The sequence below is a fragment of the Periplaneta americana genome, chromosome 5 (assembly GCF_040183065.1).
Source record: "Periplaneta americana isolate PAMFEO1 chromosome 5, P.americana_PAMFEO1_priV1, whole genome shotgun sequence".
Taxonomy (NCBI): Eukaryota; Metazoa; Arthropoda; class Insecta; order Blattodea; family Blattidae; genus Periplaneta; species Periplaneta americana.
In genome coordinates, this window is record NC_091121.1 from 108,984,981 (window position 1) to 109,009,925 (window position 24,945).

The window sequence follows — 24,945 nt, forward strand, 5'->3', positions numbered from 1 at the left end:
TTAGAATCCCGGTGCCGGAGATAATTTTTCTCAGCTCCACCCATCCTTCATAAAATGTCTGCCTTATCTAACACAAATTTATAGGTGATAATAACAAAAAGAATAAACGAATAGAAGAAATGAAATGAGGGCGTCAGAAGCAAAGGGGTTCAAGAGATATTTAAAAAAAATATGAGTTAAATCCATCCAGGATAGGCTAAAGCATAAAAACATTTGGTGGCAAAGGGATATACCTTTTAATGGCATCATATATTAAAATTTAAAATCTAAACTTTATGGAATTTACGAAAGCTTAATCATTTTCAATCACATTTTCTCTAAAGTGACTGAAGTGACACTTATACCCTTTGCTTCTGACCCCCTCAAATAAGAGATACATATCGTACTGTCGTTCAGACTCTCAGGATGAATTGCTGAGTAAGGAATGTTACTGTAGAGTAAAGTAATTTTATTGAAGAGAATTGGAGGAAAAAAAAAAGAGATGCAAGTGTTGATACATTTCCTACCATGACGAATAAACACTGGGTGAGAAATATTATTTGTTACAATAATTTTCTGTTGACTATATTATTATCCTCACATATAATTCATGTTCGTGTTAAGGAGAGATACTTTCATATTACGTCGCATGATATAATTATTAAGAAACAGTCTTTATTAGAGAGTAGTATTATGTTGCAGTTACCAAGTCACAACTGGGACACGAAAGTCACTTTCATGAGTTCTCTTTCAGTTCTTTAGAAAAATTAAACAAACTGACAACGTTCGTTACGCGAGATTATCTCTTTCTATACTCCAACATCTAAAATCTGATTGTGATGAATATATACGTATGGTATGGACAGATTTGTTTAAGTCGTGAAATGATAATGTTTTGCAATTACTCCGAAAAGTTTGCTCGGATATTCTTAAGTATATCAGATGTAATGGTAGGTACAACCAAAGCATCTCCTTGATAATATGCCATATTGTTGGGTTACAAGAGACCACACCTCTCTCGTCCTGATCTTACAACCAGATTAATCTCGACGTCATTAATGTATCCGAGTTGTGGTAGACCTAGGACTCCACATCAAACAAAGCTGAACGGGTCGACGTCACACACAGTAGCTGATTCCTGTTTGGTGGATCGAACACTGAAACCTACCGAAAATCGCAACTATCATAACTGTTCTTTTGGATTTCTCCAGATCCTCAGTTCTTGGAGAGAAAAATAAATATAAAATAATTATATCGAAGACACCAAGATGTGTTAACACGTTTAACAAAAATTTACTTAGTTTTTTTGCAATTGGAATTTACTTTGTGGACACGCTTTGTATGTTGCAAATGTTATTTGTAGTTCATTTTCATGAGTTAATTATTGAAAATACGTACAATAAATGGAATAATTTGATAAGCACACATAATGGGAAGATTAAGTTAAGTTTTCCAGATTTCACACAAAATAAATTCCTAATAATAAAGTAAGTCACTTTACCACAATTACACCTTGTGTGGTTTTATACACAATTAAATATTACAGTTCGACGCATTTTGAATAATCTAATTTCGAATATATGTAATTCGATATTTTAAAGTGATTTAATTATTAAACTATATTAAACCTAGCATCAGTGTTCACTCACGTATAATAAATATAACAAGGGATGTAAATCTTGAACAATGAAACACTTTCCACTTCCTGCTACTTATCCCTTCCTAGCCTAGTGTAATCTTTTGGGATTTAAAAAGATCATTTAATTTTTAATATAATAATTGCTATATTTCTACAACATACATACATACATACATTCATTACATACATACATACATACATTACATTCATTACATTCATTACATACATACATACATACATACATACATACATACATACATACATACATACATACATACATACATACATGCATGCATGCATGCATACATACATACATGCATTCCGTCCTAGTGTTTTTTAGGAGAGAGGGAGGAAACATCCCACGCCCTACGACCTGAGGTCTATTGTACATCGCCCCGATATGGGATGAGTTGCGTGCCCACCGATCCTCTACGCGCACCGACCTAATCACTTGACCCCCTTAACGACCGGTCCCTACAGCCAACAGAGTCCATATACCACTCCTACTTCGGCAACCCTCCCCCAAGGCTCCCTTAACGATCCGAGGCGGAAGTCCTCCCCCGAGAAGGTCTGCCCCGGGTTCCGTTGCAGAAGCTATCCATCATCACTTGAATACAATCCACGGAGGCCGGTCGAGAGAGCCAGCAGTTTCGGAGGGCCGCCTGTAGAGCGATCTGAAAACCATAAGAAGTAACGGGATGATGAATGAAAGGATGATAGGGGAGTAAAGGAAGAGGCGAAGATGAGTAGGGTTCCAATCGCCTGATAAAGTTACCTGATATTCATCCATAGAAGTGAGGGAAAAACTCCGAAAAAAACTCACCCAGGCAACTCGTCCCGACAGGGAATCGAACCCGGGCCCGCTGGGTTCGAGTTAGACTCTCTAACCCCTCAGCCAGAAAGGTGGACTCTCCGACTGGTGATATCGCAGGGTCGTCGAAACGGGGGAATCACGTGAGAGTGGCTTACTTATCGGGACTCTTTTCTTTAAATTGTTTTTAATACTCATATAATATTCCGTAGATGTCCAATTCGAAACAACAAATGTTTTCAGGAAATAACTAAGACTGGGCATCCAAAAGCCTTTACATAGGGGCCAGCAGGAACGGGTGGGGGAAACCGCAATGCGACATAAAAAACACACACACAGTCTACCATGGACTGGCAAGTGGTATTCTTTGGTATCATGGAAGCCTAAACGTATATTTGTGGGAAAATTTCGAAATCGATTTCTTGCGGCAGCATTACAATACCCCTTCTTACTACTAATCTACTTTGTGCAATGAGAAAGGAAAAGATGAAGATAATGTCATTATAATTATGACGTGGGCATGCTGATTTTCATACCCGCACAATTGGTTGCAATTATATTCCTATACTGAACGTGTCTTTCAAACTACATAGGTTCTTAAGACAAGCTGAAATCACATGTTACCCATAACGAGCAGTGATGGCATGGTAGTGGTAGAGTAAACCGAAATAATATACTGTATGTACCAAAAAAACCTGCTTTTTATCTGGTTTATCCAATACAAATGTTATGGGATCTGCCGCAATTAGAATCTTTCCCTGTGATAAACCGACTGAACAACTGACATAAAGCTGAGCTTAAACAATTTATTTTGTAATATAGTTTCTGCATTTTGTTTATCATTTTCTATTATTTCACAGAACAAGTTTTAAGGTAAAAATACATTAATTTTGCCTGATTACCTTTTGGCGTGAACATAAAGTCATGAAAACACCGCACATTGCTTTTCGAGCCATTGCTGAAGTCACTCTGTGCCAAATTACTGGGCAGGTAAAGAGCGTTATAAAAAGTAATATGAGGCGAGAAATTCATGTCCAGTAACACATAATAAAATTTAGAAGTTTTGAGTTTTGATACTGCTTGTAATCATGTTCCTGGAAATTAGACAACCTTTATGACATTTGAGTAATTCTGGTCGAAATTTAGGTGTTATAAAACGTGTAGGCTAACTATGTGTGGGTTACTTTTATTATTTAATTATGTTATAACACGCATTTATTATATGGTTTTAACTATAGTTATCCACAAAATATTGCATTTTAAAGGTGTTCAAATGGCGACCTTCAACTTGGATACAGGAGTTGTAACGCCACTGTAAAGACTCTCGCATTCAAACATTGCTAGTGTTGTATGAATGAAATCGTACATACGTAACTATAATTTTTTTCTTGTGACAAACTTTCCTTCATTTGTTACTGGTGTCACGTAAACCAAGATCTTTAACATTATGTTATAGGAAGAAATCCAGTCTGGGGAGCGAGCTGGCCATTCAACAAAGCTCCTCTTCAAATCCATCTCTCAGGGAATTGCTGATGAGATATTCACGAGCTTCATGCGTGAAATATTCCGAGGCACCATAATGCTGCAGCCATATGTTTTCACGAAAAACAAGTGAAATGTTCTCTAGTAACTACAAGAGCGTCTGCCTCAGAAACTGATCATAAATTTCTAAATTAGGTGTCACTGGATTTGTGTCCCTTATCTCATATTACTTCTTATAACATCCTTTATCAGTTCTAGAAGTTTGACACAAAGCTAAGGAAGCACTCTGTATACACAGAAGAAAAATATTACAGCCGTGCACTGCTGACTGCACTGTGTTAATGGGCCTGCATGCAATTGCATCTTACGCAGCCAATTGCCTTTAAGAGTACCAATTTAATTTCGCATAAAAATAACAAGACCAGTCACTATTTTATTATAGTATGCATCTATCAGAAAATAATATACTGGGTTTCCCTGGAAAAATGTAAAGAAACGTTACCATACAAAAATTACAATTTAAATTAATACACGTGGAATAATGGTATTCATTTTCACTTCAGAACACTCCCAATTGAAACAAAGATTTTAGAATTATCTCGAGATAAACTGCAAGAGAAGGCGAGTGCCCCGATACGCTTGCTTTTATAAAGGAATGGGCGTTTCAATGTTGACCTCTGTAATTTATACCCTGGTGCCCCCGCATTATCGGTCGAGTGAAATCTGCCAGTGTAAGTCATTGGACTAATATGATCTTTATTGCTTCGAGTTCCATGTAGTCCGATGAGCTGCTTACTTTGTCTTTTAATGGCGACCATTATTATGATGAGGGGAAAGAAAACAAGTACATCCACCTTCAACTTCCAAATAAAATTGACACGAGTTATCTCTCAACGTTCGTCAGCTACCTCAAAAATGTCCACAGACAGCTCTCTTAACATTGTAATCGTCCTTTGTGTAATTCATTTTACACCTACAACAATCAAGGGTACCGAAACTTGGCCTCACGGCAAGTATTATTTTTCCTTTTAATATCTTCAGAGGTTCAACTTTGTGCTGGATCGTGTGTACACGAAACTCCATTTACTCCCAACTACACGTAATAGATTATGGAAACTGAAAGTGCAACTATTATTTTTATACACAACATTTTTAATTGTAAATGACCAATTATATGTAATAACCGGGCAATTTTTGTTCAGCTAAATGATCAGTGAGTTCCAAGCAATTTCCAATGCTCAAACAGGATGAAGCGATTTATATACTAAATCACCGCTACTGCGAAGTAGCATGTTCGAATAGCTTCTTACTTGCTTTTTTTGAAAGAAATACAGCAGTTAGGACGTCCTCCGGTCGTCTGCTTGCATCTTATGGTATGACCGATCGTTTCCAATTGCGTTAGTCTGAAGGAATTAAACTGAGTTTTTAAATAACCCTGCAACCTCTATATATAACTTAACAAGAGTGAAATAATAACAAATTTTGCACTTAAGTAGTTGCTGTAGCTACATTTCATAATATCATGCGTTCTCAGAAACACTTCTGTAAGGTGAATCTTCAATAAACTTCAAACTGATATTCGAATTTTACGTTGTATCAGAAGTTGCATAATATAGATTACTTCTACGAAACAGAACAAGCAACCTAATTTAACAGAAATCATGAATTGGACCAATAACCTGTATCGGCTTCAAAACAAAATATGCAGAGGTGCACTCAATATGAGTGACTAAGTGACCGGGATCCGATGGAATGAGTGCCGTCTTAAATCACTAAGTGATCATTTACGCATATCATATTATTGATGTACCGAAGTACATATTATATTCCCGTGCAGGAATTCTGCGTTATCATATGGTGAAGGATAGGTGGAGCGGAGAAATAGGGAAAGTGAGAGGTGGACTTAAACTGAGAGGATTCAACCCGCGTCGGAACTGGAATCCGGTGTGGCTTAGTGGATAAAGCGTCAGCACGTAGAGCTGAAAACCCGGGTTCGAGCTCCGGTGCCTGAGAGAATTTTTCTCCGCTCAACCCATCCTTCATCATATGATAAAGCAGAATTCCTGCTCGGAAATATATTTTACTTCGGTACATCACAATAATATGATACGCGTAAATATTTACTTAGTGATTTAAGACGCCGCTCATTCCATCGGATCCCGGGCACTTAGTCCCTCGTAATGAGTGCACCTCTGCACAAAGTGTATTGGACATTGTGCCACTGTCACACATCTGTGACACAGTGCATGAGGGTTGGCCACTAAAAGGAAACTGAGAGGTGGAACTTAAACTGAGAGGATTCAATCCGGCATCGGAACTGGAATCTGGTGTGTCTTAGTGGATAAAACGTCAGCACGTAGAGCTGAAAACCTGGGTTCGAATCCCGGTTCCGGAGAGAATTTTTCTCCGCTCCACCCATCCTTCATTTTCAAAATATGCTATGTGTAAACTACTCTCGCTTTTTCGTCTTTTGGCTCTTAATCTTTTGTTTTATTTCCTCCATGAGTACTTTTATCTTAATGCTACCTTTTGTAGTACAGACTAGTCCAGCCTAATGGGAAAAGGAAAAGGAAAGGAGACACCCCCGCCCATGTCCTTTTCGCTTACTCCGCTTTAGAAACAAACACACAGTCTGGTAGTGTGCATCAGTGGTGGATTTCAGGCGACCAGCGAGAGTCAAAAGCTATGATGCCCGCCTTTTACAATCCGTCACTCAGCAATGCTTGCGTACTCGTAACGGTCCGGAACATAACTGTGTCAGCTGGGGACGGTGGAGTGGGGAGTTTAGGGGTAGTCTGCAGTGATTCAACCGAGTTAATAACCTCCAGGTCTGGCCTAGTTTATAACCTGCTAGAAAGAGGTGCGCGAACAAGAACGACAGAGAAAATTCAAACGAAAAAATGGATAAAAATACTGGAAAAGAGGGCTAGAGAAGAAGTGAAGAAGTAGACAAGACAGTAGAAAAAAACAGAATAAGTGAATAAATTAAAAGAAAAGGGCAAAATCAAAAACGAAGAAAAAGAATGAAGTTTACTTATCCTTACATCGACACACTTTACTGACATACTGTATGTATACTCGAAACTATTGTGCGAAGGAAACTAGTTTTAACATGAAAATCATAAAATAATCTCTGATTAAAAGGGGTAGGTTCAGTTTGAATAGGTTTACGCAAGTGTTCTGCAATGAGGAAGTTGCCTTCCTTACTCTGAGAACCGTTCCGCATATCGCGAAATAACTTGCTATGCGACTCAATGCAGATACGCTGAAAAGTTCCAAGTTCCGTATTATTTTAAACAGCAAATAAGAAAAATTATTTCACACGAAGCTGATGTCAACTGTCTGAAACGAATTCATGGGGAAGGTCTCTTCAACCTTCAAAGTCCTAAATTAATATATATGTTGTAACCATGTACGAACCTCTTACTGTGCTACTAGTAGCGGACAGTGAGAAGAGATTTCAGTGGCAGTGGTTTATTATAATGTAATTTTCCCGAGTTAATCTATCTCTTAGGTATTAACGTTAACCTTCACGAATACAACACACCGAAAGAAAATATTACATTACACCCAAAAACACATCTGTCGTCTTGAGTTATGTACACAAAGAATTCATTATACAGCTATGTCTGTGACCTTTTAATGGTCATTTATAGCGTCTCTGCAGTTCACTTCAATTTGTCTTCGAGTGTACCCCTGAGTCTGAGTGACAGAAGACTACAATTCATTTCGTTGGGTTGTAAATCTCCATGACATGAACCTCAAGATATTCTTTTCTGCTTTAAATGGGTTCTCTCCTCGCCTAGGCTACTAGTTCAGTTGTAGTCAACATGGCAACCACAAGTTTCGTAAGATCACTTTCTCATGTGGCACCTCAAGAACTGGGCACTCTGATCATTGCCATCTTTATTCTCTCTCATCACACTACGGGATTAAACACTGGACATTCACAAGTAGCGGGGCTCCTTAGTCAAGTGGTCAGCATTGTACAAAATCATCTAGTTCAATAAGGAAAGTAAATCTCCTCTTCCCTGTCGGGAATGAAACGTATTTAAATATTCATGGGACATAGTCTAAATAATAGAACACTGCACCTCAATACTCTAGGACAGTAGTTCCCAAACTTTTTGAAAGCGTGACCCACTTTTGGGCAAGAGTTCAGTTTGCAACCCCTTCGCCCACTACCGTATAGGTTCTTGACTTCATTCCAAAAATACAAATTCCTGTAAAATTGCAAACAATTATAATTTTACTCAAAACAAGTGGATATCACATCAACTACTATTTTAAACAACAGTTTTTTGAGTACTTTTCGGAAGAAACTCAAAACAATTGCGATAGTCACAGAAGGATACTGAATCCAATGCGTTCAACTAGCTAAAAAAAAAAAAAAAAAAAAAAAAAAAAAACCGGAGGAAAAACTCTCTGTAATGTGTACCTACTTATGGAACATTGAAACTAATCTTTTCTTTTTTTTTTCAGAGCTTTGGCAAATTTGGCATCAAAATAATACCTTGAGTTTGAAAAAGAAGTTCTTAAATTGTTTTTAGTTGATTATTTAACGACGCTGTATCAACTACGAGGTTATTTAGCTTCGATGAGGTTGGTGATAGCAAGATGGTATTTGGCGAGATGACGCCGAGAATTCGCCATAGATTTCCTGGCATTCACTTTACGGTTGGGGAAAATCTCGGAAAAAACCCAACCAGGTAATCAGCCCAAGCGGGGATCGAACCCGCGCCTGAGCGCAACTTCAGACCGGCAGGGAAGCGCCTTAACCGACTGAGTCACGGCCTTAAATTGTTAATAACATTTAAAATCTCGTATTCGTGCAAATTAAGTTCCTCGTTTAGAATTCCCATTAAAACAAAAGCGAGAAATCTCGAACTTGAGAGTGATATCAATGTGTGTATCGAATATTTAGTCCAGATTTGAGAGCTGCGTTCTGAAAAACATGACCACTTATCACATTACTTATTTTATACTTTATAACTGCTGAAGAAAAAAATATTTTTACGTTCAACTTTGTTTGTGTTTCTAAATTTAAAATATATATATATATATATATATATATATATATATATATATATATACGTTAATAGGAAAATATCAGATGATAGATGACATTAAGATATGTGGATCGTATGCGGGGAGACTAAGAGGAGGGCAGAAAATAGGAAATATTGGAGAATGTTGGGTTTGCAGTGAAAGAATTGCCCATGGGCAGAATATATATGTATGTATGTATGTATGTGTAATAAGGTGTTTCTTTTATTTTGTAAATCATTTCGTAACCCCCCTCTGCTCTTTGCACGACCACCACTTTGGGAACCTCTGTTCTAAGATAATTTCATCAAACATGTTTATCCCCTGCACTGTACGTCATGATTAAAGAGCAATTTTACCATTCGTCTAGCCTACGTTTGCGAAACCTCTGCGGTAGTTGCATGGAATAAACCACTGACTTCACACACAGGCGGTTCAGTTCGAATCCGGGTCTGGACTTGGATTTTTTTCAGGCAACAAACAGTTGGAGTATTTCTCGGAGTCTTCCCGTTTCCTCATACTAGGCATCTACATCATTCCGTTAAGATCACCACATCATCACGATTTCATAACATTTCCCGATCACCGTCTGTAGAAGCGAAGGGGAGGCTGATTCGGGCACGAGTGGGGTTGTCTGTTCGCAACCCGAATACACAGCGAACCTTAGCGAAATCGGTTGCTGTGGGTTGTGAATGCTATATCTGAGGCAATAGTACAATAGACCAGGGGTAGTCTTCGTATTGGCTCATATGGTCCCGCCAATACCAAGAAAAAATACATTCATGAATAATGTCGAAAACGGAGTTATAGAAGTCTGTTGTCAATGTCATACCATACGTAACATAAACAAGTCTTGAAGTGAAATGAGTGGAAAGGTCGTGCGGTGAGAAAACTTGTCACTCAATACGTTTTATTAATTTCAACATAATCTCCAGGTATGCATTAAACTACCGGTATATCTGCTCGTTCCAACCTTATCAGCAAGTATGCTTTTTCTGTTTTTCTGTGTTCTAAACTCTGATTCAATCTGATAATTGTTTGTGTAATAGCCCTAATATCTTGAATGTCTGATGATGTGAACAATTTTCTATTGATATCTGTATTTTAGTTTTGTAGCCTACTTAAAAGCTGACAACCCTAGTCCTTATGCCTAAATTTTTTTTGTACTTAGATTTTTTCCACAATAACCTAATTTCTTTTGCAGGTGGACATTTATGTTTTAATTTATTTACTTACCTACTTACTTCCCTTAATATTTATTTATTCATGTCGAGCATATTTCTCTATGCGTATTCTTAAGAAAGCTAATCCAAGATCGAAAAAATTAGGGTACAAAACCCTTGTTCGCCCAATAATGGAATACGGAGCGGTCGGTTGGGATCCGTATAGACAAACCCAAATTTATTCAATAGAAAAGACCCAACGAAGGGCAGCAAAATATCCCAAAATAGGGAAGGGACATGGCGAAGAGATAACAAAAACAGAAAAGGTCCAACGAAGGGCAGCAAAATATGTCAAAATGAGGAAGAGACATGGCGAAGAGATAATAAAAGGCTTAGGGTGGGAATTTCTCAAATCAAGGCGAGAAAAGCCATTTAAGTCATAAATGGGACACAAAGCATGCACAGATATCAATACTAGATTAGTGACATCATCATACTTAGGTAGGGCTGATCATATTAGGAAGTTTAAATGCAGAAAACAAAGAAAGGAAGTGGCAAAATTTTCTTTTGTCAATTGCACAATATTAGATTGGAATAGCTTACCTGCGGCAATCTTTCAGGGTGGTCCTCTCAAAATCAACACATTTAAGGAAAGGTTTAAAATATTAGACTGAGATTTTAATTATAGATGCAGTGTAATTATCGAAGTTGTGACATGTAAATAATTAAGTTGATATGTAATTATGGCGACTTGTAATTACTAAAGTTGACAAGTTTGATTTAATAGAAATAGGCCTACTGTAAGTTTATACTTTTGCTTAGCCTATAGTAGGCGTCATTATAGCTAGTCTTTATTTGTAGTCGTAGGTTTATTGCATTTATTTATTAATACTAGATTAATTTTACGTTTATTTTATCTATGTTATTTATTGTTGTGATTATTGTATTTATTGCTGTAATTATTGTAATTTCATTGTATATTATATATCACTGCCACTGGGTGTATACCCAATTGCAGTGTTAATACATATACGCACATACATAACGCACATACATGCATGCATACGTACATACAGCATGCATGTATACATACATACATACATACATACATACATACATACATACATACATACTTTACATACTTCGATGTAACCGTGGAAAGATGAAAAAACAGCAATGTATTTTCAAAGCATCACGAAATATGAACTTTAAATAAGCTACTGAAAAGCATCGTAAGAATTAACATTACGAAAATAATGATTAAAATCTCAATACGCACGATGCTTATACAAAATTTGAGCCCTAGTGTTCTGCGATAAGAAAATAATGGAAAATAGCTACCAACTAAAAAACTGCAACATTTTATGCGAAAACACATTACGTAAAAACATGAGATGTGATATGTCTCATTGTCTGAGAATGTCTAGGCAAACAGCTCGCGTAAATTGCGCGGATGACACCAGCAAAAGAGGCGGAATTCCCAGTAGCGAAATCCATTGACAATGTGTCATCATTACCTGCGAGCCGCGTCCCTTATGCGAGCGAGGCGGACGTCTCCCCCTTCTTAGTGGAGTAAGGATCAATCGCGTTTGTTCACAAATTGGAACGAGGAAAAAATACTGAATAAATTCTTCCGTTTCTCAAGCTCGAAGACTACAACGGGAATGGGCCTATACAGTATCTTCGCGGACTAGGAAAGTTGCATCCTTCACCAATACTGACATCTCTCCTAGACTTGCAAAGATATATATAATTAAATTATTCGTCTTTCGCGTAATCTATTTCCTGAAAATAGGCCCACTCAACGCTATTTAATAATAGCCTACAGGTAGTGATGAGGTACGATACGTAAGATCAAATAATCATTATGATTCCTAGTTCCAGTTACAGTAAATCTAGTCTCTTAATTAATTCTTATCAACTAAAAGGGTATTCGATCCCAGGAGGTCTTATGATAGTATTCACTAGAGTTGCCAACTGGGTGGGAGAGTAAGGATTCGACAAAATTTCACATAGAATATAGACAAATCATTCAGTTTGCTTACTAAAAAAATAACTTTGTACTTTGGCAGCTAGGCTTAAATTAAATTAGAGTATTTTGAAACAGATTTTGTCTCGAGTAATAGTTGAAATCAACTGCAGTTTGCAGTTTTAATTTTATTAGATATGTCGTGTTCTTGTTTCGAACATCTGTCCAATTACTGTTCATCAGAAGTAACATCCTTTTTTTGTATGAACATAAAACAAAACTCGCTAGTTTTTCGAAATTTATAGCATTAATATAGTTTGATTTTAAACGGTGAGCACTAAAACCCATTTCTGGCAAGCATTAGCCTATCTTCTACAAAGTCTGCAAATTTTATTGCGTCTTTTTAACAACAAAATTATTTTATCATACAAAACGTCATCACGCACAACAAAATCAAATGTTTAGAACACAGATTTTTACACTATGGAAAAATAAGGGAACAAAATACTCGAAGATAAGAAAAATACCGGAGCCGGGAGACTGTTAAAAATTAGAGGCAAATATGGGAGATCCCGGGAAATATGGGAGGGTTGGCAACCCTAGAAGCAACTAACAAAATTAATGGTGAGATATGTTCCCTTCGATCGCTTGCGTTTCCTACACTACCCTATTCCATCATGGGTACAGTATCGTGGTTATGATTTCATGATAGTCTTGTGGCTGAAAAAAAGACTTCAAATAAGAATTAGGAATTAAAACTCGATACTCTTTTCTTTAAGGAAAAATAGTTAATACTACGCTTCAGAGTGTTCTATCCTCGATATTACTCAGATAATCGACTGCAGGATTTCAAGAGTATTCTGGACTTAATAGCACAAATATAAATTCCCATTTCACATAACATAAACATTATTGTATAACGAACAAAAAACTCAATCCAGTAATTTAAAAACATATAGAGAGAAAAATAGTTAGGCCTATTTATTCAGAGTTCCTGCTTTGTTTTACTATCATTATTTTACCATTTTCTCCGAAAAGCTTCCCGTTCCCATTCACTCCAGCTATTTGCATCAAAAACAAACACACAATTAAGACAGTACTGAAATAGTGAAGATTCTTGTATTCATATCACAGACCTATTTTCTTCCATTTTGTAGGCATACATACTATAAACCCATTTCCTCACAGTCCGTAGATATTCGTTTTATTTGTAGGATACATTATATAAGCATGTTTCCTTCCAGTCAGTAAAAATCTTTTTATTTGCCGGATACATAACATGAATCCGTTTCCTTCCAGGACGTAGGCAATCAATGAGACCTTAATTTATAGCAGGACCAAAACAAGGGAAAAATTGCATTACTCCACGAAAAAATGAAGCTGAATATGTTATGACATGAATGATTTTCTTTTTAATTTGATTCTTGCATAAAATTTTCTGTTCCGGATAATAGACCAATTCCCTCATTTAATGAAATGAAGCTGGTTAACATTTTAATTAATGGTCAGTTCATTTGAAATACGTTTGAGATATTAAATAACAAATTTCTTCTAGATCTAACTGGAGGGATATAAAATAAAATCAGGAGGAAGCAGAAGTATTATTTGAGGATAGAAATAAGAGGGTATAGTTAACTGTGAAGTGAAAAACGAACCTTGTTTTAGTATGAAGAAATGATTAATGACGAACATTAGTAGAGAAGGATAGAACAATATAAGTTGAACTGGAAAGAAGATCGACTAAAGTGTAAGTAAATTTGTAAAATTTTAGATTCAGATAGGTTAAAATTATTGGGCTATAATGTAGGATATAATACAAAAATTACTTGCGAGAGAAATAGGATGATATAATTAATAGTTAAAGGAAGATCGGAAGAGACACACAGTATTCTAGAAAGACAGAGAGAAACGGTGAGTACTGTATTAGGAATAGTCAAAAGCAGTGATTAGGCTTACAAATTCCTTGACAAGTGCAGGAGGGAAGTGAAAAATGCGACAATTTACAATAAGAGAGCATTATTACATGTGAACTTAAATATAAAAAGCGATCTGCAAGAAAGTGTACATAGAATCGAATGTAATAGTCACAATAATGGCACCGTATACAAAATTGAGGTCCATAATACTGTACATGAAAGAAATTATTGACACGAAATATACAGGGTGATTCACGAGGATTTACCGTCCTTTACGGAGCTTATTTCTGAAGACATTTTGAGCAAAAATATCATATAAACATAGTTCCTATTCCCAATACTTTCAGAGTTACGCTAATTTTAAGTTGTGTGTAAAATAAGTTTTTTCTTTAGTTTGAAGGTAAAAGAATAATACAAATAGAGAATGAATCATTCAGAAGTGTCATTTATTTAATTGGCAAGTAATATGAAGCTAAAAATGTGCTTTGAACTCCTTAGTTGTTTCGTACAGACACCTTTTTCTATTTTTAACTAGAAAATTACATTATTCTTACGCACTTATCACAACAATTATTATAAATCACACCACTTCCACCGATTTCATTATTTGCAGTTCAATTTTGCACCCTAATTTACAGTCTTGGAGAGTTTACAACACTTTTAAAAAATGTCGCCATCCGCTTGAGTACACTTGGCCGCACACTTGTGAACGGCACTCGTCGCTCTACGTAACTGCATACGGCTATCTATGATTTCCGTAGCGCTCGCGCTGGCTGCTGACTGCACGCTGACCAAGATCACGCGTTCACAGCAATGCGTTCCAATAACGAAACGTAACTCTGTAAATGTTGGAATAGGACCCATGTTTATATGACATTTTTTGCTCAGAATGTCTTCGGAAATAAGCTCCGTAAAGGACCGTAAATCCTCGTGATCACCTGTATAATATAAAATGGAATCACTTGTATTATTTCAGAGGAATCAATATTATTTGTTAATAGTTTTCTTGGAAGCATAGAGTAAGTTTTCTTATATCACTGAGCGTACGCAAACCAAAAATTGATCTCAATAATCTAGTTGGGAGCTGGAATAGACAAAGTACTATGAATGTTCTATTCTGTACTGAATCGATTAAATGAACATTGTTTTTACAACAAGGACTTTAAATTAATGTAACATATTCTAACTTGCTACTAAGTGATTATAAAGTAAAATAAAAACAGAAGGTTACGGGAATAATTTCGAATTACAAATCCCAGTGATGTGCAAGCAGAATTAACGATTATTCTAATGTGGGGTTTCAAAGTTAGATTATTGTTAAATTATACTCTTACATCTAAGGACTGATGTCACCAACAGTTACTAACCTACAATTAATTAATCATAATTTAACTTAAATACGAAAGTTAAATCCTATTTAATTCGTTTGCATTCATGAAACTAATACACATTTAAAATAAAGTCAATTAATTTAATTCCCGATTAAGTCATCACGGCCTTCAGAATCATAGTAAAATATGGTAAAATAGTAATTTCGAAGACAATGTACCTTTTTAATGTCTGCAGTGACCTATATAGTCACTTCATTTGTTATATTACGGCAATAAAATGTCGTCATAAACAGGGGTAACCTCAAAACAAATTAAAAATCATCGAAAACAAAAACAGACGGATAGATAGACTTTATAAGTAAAGAAGAAAGGTTGGAAATAAGTAGAAAGAGATTTCAATGCAAGGAAACCTCATCCCAATGTCTTCAGCAATATTGAAGACAAAACGGGATAATATGAAAGTAGATGCAAGGAAATATCATGCAACAAGCAAAATGGAAAGACTTCATGGATTTGTGCTATTCCAATGCCTTGAAATGTAATATTAGGCTTACATGATAATATGTTATATTACTTTAATTGCCGTATTTTAGGCAACCGAAGATTGATTAAACGTTTCTACAATAAATGTATCATTTAAATAATAATGTGAATATTTAACTATCCTATAGAAATTCTAAATCACCTTCTCTACTGTTCAAAATATATAATGCTTATGTCTTGCTTAGCCTAAACCGCATTTGCAAATCTTTTTCGTTCATTGTACCAATTAAAATAATCTTATCTTTCGGAAATTATCCTCGCCAATCTTGGTAATAAATATTCATTTTCAAATATAAAGTTCATCTTTGTCCTCGCGATGATGAAAATTATTGTCGTTAATGCAGGATTAATTATTTAAATGACCAATTATTGACCTATTAACTAAATTGTAGTTTAATGAGAGCTTAAAGCTTAATTTATGTTGGTGAAATGCATTATCTCTTTAAGTGTAAATTAAAAGGACTAACTTTAAATAAGCTTGGTGAAATCGACCCTAAATATTTTATTCTTGAAAACACTTCTTGCTGGGAATCAAACTCGTGTCCTGATGTGGAAAGGAATTATCACGAACGACTAATTGCGAACATCTATACCACTGCAAGAACCTACGATTATGTATCCTAATCTTTCATCTAACTAAACAGGTGTCAGAATCTAGCAAGTTGAAGGCAGATGGAGTATCGGAGTGATTTATGTCCACGCCAAGTAGGGCAACGCCACGATGACAATCGCCAGTATTGCTATTAGGAAACACTGGACCATCCAGACACCACAAACGGCTGCGGTGATGATGTTGATATGAAAGGGGAAAGTCTTGCTTTGAATCCTTGTCAGTTATTATTATGGTCCAGACCTACCACTTCCTTCAGGGAGTACAGTTATATTAAACATCTGTAAGATATGACAGTAACGAAATACTCTTTATAATTAAAAATATATTAAATGTCAGTTATAGCTCACGCTGTGTGGAGAATATGGTCGTCGATTCAAATACCGTTTCAGGCAAGTCTGTTGTGAGTGTGGTGTTCCGTATTGTCTTTATTGTAGAGGCAGTCGGTCATTTTTTTAATTTCGGTCCTAATCAACTTTAAAGGTTTTGCATATAAATCATCTGTCGCTTTTCTTTTCAATGTTGTACGATTATTTCGTAATCTTCATCTTACGATGTTGGTGACGTATAAACGTCCATTGATGTGACATATTAATGAATTTAAATACTACTAATAGTCACAACCATGCCATGGTATGAAAGAAAAATTTCACAACCTCGAGCGGGATCCGAACCTGCAACTAGTCGCTCGAGGTTGTGAAATTTTTCCTTTCATACCATGGCATGATTGTGACTATAATAGTATTTAAATTCATCAAGATTATTTCGTTTTGCAATAAGATGTGTGAAATGTTGTCATGGTTATAACATCCTATTTTATCCATGACCATAGCGAGAAGCATGCCTTTACTAAATACTTTTGCGTTTGTAAAGTAGGCTTTCATTCAACATTACTTTATTCCACTAGTGAGATAAAGACTTTACCTCACAGTTTGAACTTTATCTCACAGTTCATGAGTATTTTCCTGGTACCCGGGCACACACGTATACTTTTCCATTCAACTATTACTCAAGAAGTTAATATATTAGTTACTAGATGTCACTACCTCTACTTCTTTATTACCATTTCTTAAATATACATACACTCAATCTCCTCCTCTTTTCTCTATCTACTAGTCATAATTTGTGCATTGCATCCATATCTAATATGTATTTCTTTAAAAATTTGTAATAATTTACCTTTTGGGAGGCGAGGAGACTTGAACCTACAAAGTTGCGTTTATAGGATTTGGGATTTTATAACTTTTAGAACATTTAGAACAACACGCGTTAGTCTACTGAGCTAAACAGACAAGATAATTAATTACGTTTTAATATTCCTCTTAAGTTTACAGAAGTAAAATGTGAAATTATTTTAATCACATTAGTCCCGTGAACACTTCTAAATAATCCCTGAAACTTCAAAAAGACAAAAATACACTTTTAAAATGAAAAAAATATATTAAAATTATATAATTAATTATGATTTTTTATTTATCCAACGCTTTAGATACCGTTCTTCACTAATCATAGCCTCCTACATCATAACCTATCTAGTACACGTATCGATTCTAAAATCCATGCCATGATATGTGATTATATGAGGACTTATTTTCAACATATTTTCTTTTATAAAACAGAATTTTTTCGTTATGGTCATGGATAAAATTACGTATGGTACTTGTGAGTGTGATCTTTATTGCGCTCGTGTAATTTAAGCACTCGACTGACGCCTCATGTTTAAATCTTTCCACTCGCGCAATAAAGATGCACTTAGCTCACAAGTACCATAAATAACTATTATCGAATACTGCGCTGTAATAATTGTGCAGAGGGAACGGTTTAACTTAAAATTACAGACTTTTTTCGCAATGTATCTATAAATTCATTCTCTTTACAGTATATCTGACATGCTACTGAATTTCAGAATTAAATAAATGCCCGACCGCTAACGTCCCCTTTGACAGCGATATTCCTTTATTAGGCAACGCTGCACTCCTGTGATTCGCGAGAGCTGTCAAGCCGCTGAGGGTCATATGCAGGAGGCTTGCAGCGGAAAATAGTTCCTACCAATAACAAGCAAACATTCTGATGGGGGCAGATAAAAATGTTAATTTTTTTTCTTCCACCATGTTAATAATGTCAAAACAACTGCTTATACAAATTTTGGCCACTCGACCGTAATAATTACGAGATAAGAGATCTTGGCTTTGGAACACCTCTGTTGTGAGCCCAATCTCTGTATCAGCTTTGTCATAAATGAACACAACATAATAAATCAAGATATTTTCGACTGGAAAGTGCCATAATTCGAGAGCCTTTGAATAGTATCACCAGGGTGTCTCGCCAAATACCATCTCACTACCACCAATTTCATCGACGTAAAAAACCGAGTAGTTGATACCGCGTCGTTAAATAACCAATTAAAAACAAGAAACAAACACGACTGATAAATAATTATAGATCTTGCTGACAAAGCTCTTCTTTCTTTGATAGAAACAGTCTTTTATGTTTAACATCTTATTGACTTTGTCCGAGATGCACCACATGGACATGAATCTGGGTGCACTTAGAATGAGAATGATAATTACGAGATGATGATTATTAATGGAAGAGTAACGGTAAAGATCATCACCATAATCATCATCAACTTCAGACATTGTTCTTTTCAGACAGTTCCAACTTCAAGAAGTCTATCGATTGATCCTTCCACCGTATGGCTGGTCGTCCCCTTGTTCTCAGTCCTTTGGAGTGTGTATTGCTACAATATCTTGAAGTATCTACTTGATTTTATCCTTTCTACATGGGTGTGCCATTTGGAATGGTATTCATCAATTTTATATAAATTATTTTAAATCTTAAATTTGTTTCTAGTAGAATCGTTTCTAATATAAACAGTCCTATTATATCCTGCGATTTAACGTAGAAATAGCATTTCTGACACTTCTACGCGTTGTTAAGAATCTAACATTGTGATCCATAAAGTAGTGTAGGTACAACCATTGCCTTATAAAACTTTAAAATTGTATCAATAAAACTATTGCTTTCGTCTATAATGTTCTTCGTTTTGTCACACACATCATTTAAAATTTTTTCAGTTTAATATCCAAATCGTTAAAATTATTAAGTCTTATTTTACATCAGACACATTTAAAAACCGACTTGTTCAAACATTTGAAATAATTGTAAATCGTATAAGCTACTTCCCTTGGAAAGTAATTATTTTTCAGTAATGACAAAGGGATAGGCTGCTAGGATTTCGAAGAAACATTCGATAATAATGTGCATATCTAATATCAATAAATTTCACTACAACTTTTCCAGATGTATCTCAGAGAGTATCATTTGTATTTCAGATTCATCAATTGTATTTCAGAAAGCATCATTTGTATTTCAGATTTGTCAACTGTATTTCAGAAAGTATCATTTGTATTTCAGATTCATCAATTGTATTTCAGAAAGCATAATTTGTATTTCAGAAAGCATAATTTGTATTTCAGAAAGCATAATTTGTATTTCAGAAAGCATAATTTGTATTTCAGAAAGCATCATTTGTATTTCAGAAAGCATCATTTGTATTTCAGAAAGCATCATCATTTGTATTTCAGAAAGCATCAATCATTTCTATTTCAGAAAGCATCATCATTTGTATTTCAGAAAGCATCATCATTTTTATTTCAGAAAGCATCATTTGTAGGCTATTTCAAATTCGTCAATTGTATTTCAGAAAGCATCATTTGTAGGCTATTTCAAATTCGTCAATTGTATTTCAGAAAGCATCATTTGTATTTCAGATTCGTCAATTATATTTCAGAAAGCATCATTTGTATTTCAGATTCGTCAATTGTATTTAAGATAATTGAATCATATATTTTTGTTGTCATGGAAACTATGTAATTGTTTATCATGAGTTTACAATAACGAGTTTATTAGGCTTCATTTTGTGTTTGACTTTCCTGTATTTTACAATTTATTTTGTCAATATCAATAAATAAATAAACATATACCATTGAAAAACAGTGAATTACATACAACTACTGTATGTGTATTGTAATTTTTAAAGTAAGGTGGGCCTACTTACAGTACCTAGTTCAAAATAATTATTCATAATCCTATGAATGTTAGAATTATAAATATAGCAAATTGTTGGATCATGCTATTCTGAAATACAATTAAGAACTTCTGAAATACAATTGACGAACCTGAAATACAATTGACGAACCTGAAATACAATTGACGAACCTGAAATACAATTGACGGGTTCTGAAATACAATTGACGGGTTCTGAAATACAATTGACGGGTTCTTAAATACAATTGACGAATCTGAAATACAATTGACGAATCTGAAATACAATTGACGAACCTGAAATACAATTGACGGGTTCTGAAATACAACTGACGAATCTGAAATACAATTTACGGGTTCTGAAATACAAATGACGAATCTGAAATACAATAATTGACAGGTTCTGAAATACAAATGACGAATCTGTAATACAAATGACGAATCTGTAATACAAATGACGCTTTCTGGAATACAAATGACGAATCTGAAATACAAATGACGAATCTGAAATACAATTGACGAATCTGAAATAAAATCGACGAATCTGAAATACAATTGACGAATCTGAAATACAATTGACGAATCTGAAATACAATTGACGAGTTCTGATATACAAATGACGCTTTCTGAAATTAAATTGACCACGTCTGAAATACATGTGGAAAAGGTGTAGAGTAAATCATGAAGTGAACCTGGATCTCTGAAGTAAAGAGTAGTTCATGAAATAAATTTTACATTAAATAAATAAAATTTATAATTTGAAATGAACATCTGACTTTGTAATCTAATAGGCGATAAATAAACACAGTGCCGGTATCACTTGCGTGGGTGCAAAGAAATACAAAAAATAAAAGCTACTGCATTCAAGTTTGTATATTTATTTATAACAGATATTGTACTACCACACAACCTTCGTACGAGCAGCCTACCAGCTCTTGCAAGAGTTATGTCGCATAAATAACTGGTTAACTGCATTAAGCGACTGGTGTAGGCCACTACTGTCATTACTCTGCTCTCTAATCGAAACTACATCATTAGCACTTCAACAGCCATATCCATCGTGTAGCACAGTGCCACTTACTTTCCGTCACATTTCCATTATTTCGCAGTCTGAAAGATTGAAACACTTAGCTTGTCAAAGACCATACTTCTCAACTAGAACATGTTCTTAATAACCGTGTGAGGAGAATCTACAACCAGTTTCATTTCCTTGATTAGCATGGTTTGACAAGCACAAGACATACATTTGTTTTCCCCGATTATAGGACGGATGTAGTTTAGCAGAACATCGCTCTATTTTTTCATTATTTGTTTCAATCCAGTTTGAACGGAATAAACACATTGATAAATTGCCATGACAGAAAGGAAAAATTATAAATAAAGACTAGTATGTTATTATTATAGTGGAATCTGTACAGCCGTTAGTCACTGTGCTTTGTGCATCCGGTATATTTAAATAAACATACCTTTCTGACGAACACTGTATTTTTTTTTTTTTCATAAAAAGCAACGTTCAACCACAAATTAATGTTACAAAGTAAAAAATCACGTTCTCGAATGAAATCTAAGGTCCGTTTGGCAAGGTAACAATTTTAACCCGCCTGAATACATTTTTGTAACCACTTTCAGTGCTTGAAAAGTCCTGAATAGTTTAAATGCAGTTATGTGATATTCAGGGTGCGAATTAACGGGGAAAAATTTATCCCCCTCTCATAAATTCATATTAACATCCCTGCCAGGGATAACTTCTATCCCCCTCAAAAAATATAATTGTTTTAAAACGAGTATATGTATTTTGTAAAGAATAAAGTAAGCAAAGAAAACAATAATAGTGATGTATTACCATCACTGGCAAGCTGACAACAATCAATAACTTAGGAATTACACATTTTAGCTTAAGCCTGCTCATGGATATAAATATTATTATTATCAAGATGCAAGACAAGCAACTCAGTGCGATCAAGCGTTGAGCAGTATCGAATGAGGATAATAATTATTTTAGGTAATTCGCACCCTGGTGATACTATTCAAAGGCTCTCGAATTATGATGGCATTTTCCAGCCAGAAATATCTTGATATAATATGTTGTGTTCATTTATGACAAAGCTGATATAGAGATTGGTCTCACAACAGAACGGTTTCAAACCCAAGACCTCTTATTGCAGTAGGTTAACGAGTACGAGACATAGGACGCGTACTTCTACGCCTAGAAAAACGAGGACTACAACAAAGATCAGAGGAAGCAATTTTTACTAGTGAAAAAGGATCCAGTGTAAACATGAGGTATGACACGTGCTATTTGAATGTCAAATTGGACAGTTAATACCACATTACGAGGAAAGTTACTTCGTCCACACCATATTCAACGTGTCTCATGTTCGGATTCAATGCTTACTCATTAAGACTAGTGTTTTGTCAGTGAACAATGTGTACTTAGTCCCGAATTCACACACAGTACGCCAAGACCGCTTTCAGTGATAGTTTTCGCTTAATATTTGGGCGGGAATTTATACGGAAAAATACGAAATATTAGGCTACCTTCACGGCTAACCCTTCCCTCTTATACCTCCATCTTCTCCTTGACCCATTTCTTCTACCTTCACCAGCTACTCGACTCTTCCCTTATCTACCTCCTCTTCCTCTTCCTCGGTCATACCCTCATCTACCTCCTCCTCCTCCTCCTCCTCCTTAATCTCTTCTCACTCATCCCTCCTCAACCCTTCCCCTATTCTATCTTCACCTCCTCTTCGACTCTCCCCCTCTTATACCACCACTTCCTCCTTGACCCTTCCCTTCTTCGACCTTCACCAGCTTCCCGATTCTTCCCTTATCTACCTCCCATACCCTCATCTACCTTCTCCTCGATCTTTTCCCAATCCTCCCTCCTCAACCCATCCCTTATTCTATCTTCACCTCCTCTTCGACTCTTCCCCTCTTATACCACCACCTCCTCCTTGACTCTTCCCTTCTTCGACCTTCACCAGCTTCTCGATTCTTCCCTTATCTACCTCCTTTTCCTCGGCCAAACTCTCACTATCTCCTCCTCGATCTCTTCCCACTCCTCCCTTCTCAACTCTTCCCCTATTCTACCTTCACCTCCTCTTCGACCTTCCCCTCTTTTACCTTCACCCCCTCCTTGACCCTTCCCTTCTTCGACCTTCAACAGCTCCTCGACTCTTCCCAAATCTACCTCATTTTCAATCTTTCCCCTCTCCTCTTTCCTCAACTCTTTCCCTCTTCTACCGCCACTTCCTTCTTGACTCATCCATTCTCTCCACCGCCTCCATGACCCTTCCTTTCTTCGATCTTCAACAGCTCCTCGACTTTCCCCTCTCCTCCCTCCTTAACTTTTCCCCTCGTCTACCTCCACTTCCTCCTTGATCCTCCCCATCTTCGACCTTCATCAGCTTCTCGACTCTTCCGTCATCTACCTCCTCCTCCTCGATATTTCTTTTCTCTTCCTTCCTCGATTATTCCAGCCCTTTTTTTTCTTCGATTTTGATTTCTCTCGTCCCCCTTTCCTCTTAGGAGGGGTAACAGAGACTAATCCGACTTTATTCATTCCATCACCTGCATGAAGACATCCGATCTATATTATAATATCTAGTGTGAAACGTTGCCATTCGAAATGGTTTCTAGGTGAATAATCAGTTTCTTATATTTGAGACATTTCTGTTACGAAGGAAATGAATTTTTCTCTTTTTGGCCTATATCAGGCTTGCACAAACAGCGCTCAACGAGCGCAAGCGCTCCTTCGGAGCGGGAGAGCGGTGTTTACCGCGCGCCGAAACGGAGAGGATGATACATCAGAATGACATAGACTTGCTATAGATAGAGGAGAGGGAAACGACCACTCAGTTATTTAGTGGTGTGTAGTGTGTAGGTCTATCCTCACCTACTGCTACAGTACAGTATGGAGGAATATAAAAGACGAACATTTAACATTTCACGATTTACAGCTCGAACTTATTGATCTTGAATGTGACCTAAGGGCTAAAGATCGTTTGAATAATACTACTAGCCTGGTTGAGTTTTACAAGACTAAACATTAGCAATAATATCCACGACTACACAGGCTGGCTGTGAAAATGATTGCTAAGTTATGTTTGGCTCAACATTTATATTATTTGTAAGCAACTGTTTTTTTAATCAACTTTAATAAAGGCAGACATCGAACATCTGTAACTGATGTTTCATTATGATCAGTAGACTACTGTTCCTTTCAGCTGCCAACAGCATAAAACCTCGTTTTGATGTACTGATAAATAAAAATATAACAAAATGATATTGTACATTTAAGTAGCTATAGGATTTCTCTTACTCCTGTAAAATAAATATTTCTTTATTAATCTATAATAGTCCTAGATAGTTTTGCAAACACTGAACGGGAATTCATTTCTTAAGCACTC

General features: G+C 35.9%; 1 protein-coding gene across 5 annotated transcripts in view; it reads right to left on the minus strand.

Moving 5' to 3' along the window:
- The window catches only part of LOC138700074 (band 4.1-like protein 4), a 1,160,862-nt gene that overhangs the window by 873,479 nt on the left and 262,438 nt on the right, over nucleotides 1-24,945 (minus strand). The gene's annotated exons all lie outside the window — the stretch shown is intronic.